Here is a 4,300-nt window from a genome sequence, read left to right as displayed (position 1 = left end):
TAATGTATTCAATGTTAGAGATTTAAGCACTTCTGTACGTCGCTCTGGATAAGGGCGTCTGTCACATGATGTAAATGTAAATGTATTAATCTCACTCTGCTCTGGTTGAGGTAAATCAGAGGTGTGTAATATTAGACACAGGTTTTTCAGAATAAACGTACATCTCGTCTTTCATGACTGTGTGTGAAATAAAAGTGTGTGTTCTAAAGAATAATTAACACCTGGTTACATTTGGAGATTTATGTTCTGTCCCTGCTTCAGTGAAAAAGTGTCAGACAGAGTAATACGTTGTGCAGTGAGTTGTGGAGAGAACTGGGATGTCTGACTGCTCCTCTGCTTCTCACGGCCCTGGAGACGGTTCCAATGGGTTCTGGAGTGTGATTAGAACAGGAAATCTGTCCCCTGCTGGTCCTAGCTACTGATTTATATCCTGTTCATGATAACAAACAGGAGAGCAGTGAGGTGCAGTGCACACACACAGCTCCACATCCACTACACTTAACACCAACTACACTAACACCACTCACACTGCGCTGCTGTTAACAATGCCTCCATCTCTGTGGATGAAGAAAGAAAGGAAGGAAGAAATGAATGTTTAGTTCTGGCCACAGTGTTAAAATATCTCCTGTCACAGTGCTGTTTATTTTAGTATTGCACCCAATCGTGCAGCTCTGCCCAATTATCTGCATCAACACAGGCTAAATCAGGAGAAAACCCTCACTGTGTGTGTGTGTGTGTGTGTGTGTGTGCGTGTCCGTCCAACTGTTTCCTGCTTGTTTGTTTAACAAGACAAACCACCACTGCACGCTTTCTTTTATTTGCGCTAACGAGACACTCGCTTTCATCGCGTGTGTTCATGTGTGTGTGTTTTAAGTGGAACTAAAGCCACGGGGAGTCGTCAGGAAGCACATCGCTGTTTTATGTTAGAAGTTTATTGGAATTATATTTATTTCTTTCCAAGTCACAGAAATTAACCTAGCTTTGGAATAAACAGTGGCACATATACATGCTACATGTAAAGAACTGTGAAAGTCTTCTGGTCTTCCGGTTTGCTGCATGCTAGTGTTCTGTTCTGCTGGTCTTCTGCATTAACAGTGCAGGTTTGATGGTGATAAGGCCTAAAGGTTTGCTAATCCTGCTGTTCCTAGGGTTAGCTAAAGCAAACCCTCTGAATGCTAATCTGTTTCATATTCACTGCATTAGCATCTGTTAGCACACTGCTTCCAGCCAATCAGCTTTGATCTGAAGGACTCAGATCCTAATTGCATATAAAACCCCATCTGTATAAAATGACAAAGGTCACACACCCACAGACTGCATTAGCCTCTGCATGCTAACGAGGGAGTCAGAGTTAACGAGCATTGGTATGTCTGTATTTTCTGCTTGTTACGTAGGTGGCGTGGTGTTGACTTGATGATGAGGGCTTGTCAGCAAAGTGTCTTGATAGTGACGTGGGCCGCTTCAAAGAGTGTGTGTTTAAAGAGAAAAAAGAGAGAATCGAGGAGTGTGTGTGTGTGTGTGTGTGTGTGTGTGTGTCTGCAGGGCGACAGAGGGGAGGGGCAGTTCAGGAGGGGTGGGGCTACAGAGAGGCAAATTCATTTAGAGGAAGTTGCTTTGTTTCATGTTAGTTCTGCTTATTACAGAACATACAGAATTATTATTTATTGTGTTGTTTATTGTGTTGTTTATCGTGTTGTTTATCGTGTTGTTTATTGTGTTGTTTATAGGGTTGTTTATAGTTGTAAAAAAATTAGGTGAAAGGGTTCAATGATTATGTGTGTAATTAAGGGTACAATGAATCATTGTATGATTACCACAAATACTCTAATCAGACACCAGAAGCAAACACACAGACACACACACACACATTCACACACACACACACATTCACACACACTCACATTCACACACCATCTGGGGTCGTTCCCCCCTGCGGCCAGGGTTCAGCCGGCTGTTCGGTCCTGGGACTAAAGGAGAGTGAGCCCCAAACCCAGAAGTCCACTGGAGTTACAAAAACCCCTGAAAAGCGCTGAACTGGACCGGGAAAAGCTTTGTTTGTCTGAATTGGCCCCAGATAATCGGCCCTGCTCAGTGGGGTCTGGTGCAGCGCTGGAGCTGCTTGTGCTGGCAGAGGCAGGCACAGGGGTGTAGAGCCATCGCTCAGAGACACCGGACACTACACCAGTGCGGGGGGGTAAAAATGGGTAAAGGTAATGGTCTGCCTTTAACTTCGGTTCACAGTTAAGTGTTGTGTACAGTGCAGGAGATATTTTTATAAAACACAAAATGGCAAAAAAAAATGTTGCATTCGAGGAGTTTTTCCCAAACAGACAACAGTTTATTCACGATGTGAAACATTTTAGAAGAGAAGGAGCTTTTACTGATGTTGAAATCTTTAGATTGAAGAAACTTATAACTAAAGTGAAAACCTCGATGATGACGTATAGAATGTGATGTGTGTTTTATGTTGGAGACGTTTTTTACCCTCTGTTTAGTTCATCTACAGTTTATAATGAGTGTGAGTCACATTGTGAGCTTGAATATTAACAGTACAAGAGAATTGTTATATGAACTTTTAAAGCAGAAGCATATTGATGATGTTATGCTACAGGAAACCCACAGTGATGTCAGTAACACTGCTGATTGGGGGAAGGAGTGATGGGTTGGTGATTTTAAGTCACTACACAACACTCAGTGGTGAGTCGCCTTGCTGTTTGCTCACAATTTTATTCTTTGTTCTTTTTCAGTTGAAGAGATTTTAAATGTGAGGCTTTTTTATGAGAATGAGGTTTAGTTTTTTTTCTGTGTTTGCTCGCACCAGTGCAGTGGAGACGATGGTTCTGTTAGATAAACTTAATGTTATTGCTGACTGCAACAGGTGGAGATTTTACTTTTAGGTGGAGATTTTACTGTACAACAGATATTTTAGACCAGAACCTCACAGAACCTCATGTGGCTTGCTGTAAGCGTCTATGGGAGAAGATGGAGGCCCACGAGTTAAGTGACATATGGAGAACTTTTACAACGACAAAGAGACAGTACACGACGGCCCACACCACAGACCACACCACAGACAACACCACAGACCACACTACAGACAACACCATAGACCACACCACAGACAACACCACAGACAACACCACAGACAACACCACAGACAACACCATAGACCACACCACAGACAACACCACAGACAACACCATAGACAACACCACAGACAACACCACAGACCACACCACAGACCACACCACAGACAACACCATAGACAACACCATAGACAACACCACAGACAACACCATAGACCACACCATAGACAACACCATAGACCACACCACAGACAACACCACAGACAACACCATAGACAACACCATAGACAACACCACAGACAACACCATAGACAACACCATAGACATCACCATAGACAACACCATAGACCACACCACAGACAACACCATAGACAACACCATAGACAACACCACAGACAACACCACAGACAACACCACAGACAACACCATAGACAACACCACAGACAACACCACAGACAACACCACAGACAACACCACAGACCACACCACAGACCACACCACAGACCACACCACAGACAACACCATAGACAACACCATAGACCACACCACAGACAACACCACAGACAACACCACAGACAACACCATAGACCACATGCTCTCCCTGACCAGATTAGATCGTTTTTATGGTTTTAAACATCAGCTGGTGTTTTTTACAGTGTTTTATTGTTCCAGTTGGCGTCTCTGACCACAGTACAGTGTACTATTAGTAAAGAGAAGATAAAACCTGAGAGTCTACTGGTATTTTAACACTTTAACTTTTACAAGACGCTTGTAAAATTTTAGTCTTTTACTTATTTATGGGATTATGTTAAATCTCAGAAGGAGTTTTTAGCTCATTACAGCAGCGGTGGGATGTGACTAAAACACAAATCAAAGTAAACTCTTAATGTCACAAGAGACAATGTTAGATCTCTGAAAGCTCTGGAGATAGAAATAGTGGAACTCCAGCGTTTGGAGGTCACAGGAGGTCGAGGGCATATTAAAGCCCTCAAAAGTAAAAAAGCCAAAATGAGCGACCTGTTAGACATCACAGCACAGGGGGCGCTGGATGCTTTAAAAGCACCACTGAGATGGATGCTCCTTCTGAGCTCTTCAGTTTAGAGCAAAAGAATGAACAGAAAAGATCCATACATGCTCTTCGCTCATCGGATCTCTCATCGGAGCCCACTGAAATTCACAAGCAGACAGCAGTGACTGGTGTTGTGGAAGTTCCG

Source organism: Tachysurus vachellii, chromosome 2 (assembly GCF_030014155.1).
Source record: "Tachysurus vachellii isolate PV-2020 chromosome 2, HZAU_Pvac_v1, whole genome shotgun sequence".
Taxonomy (NCBI): Eukaryota; Metazoa; Chordata; class Actinopteri; order Siluriformes; family Bagridae; genus Tachysurus; species Tachysurus vachellii.
This window is presented reverse-complemented; position numbering follows the sequence as displayed.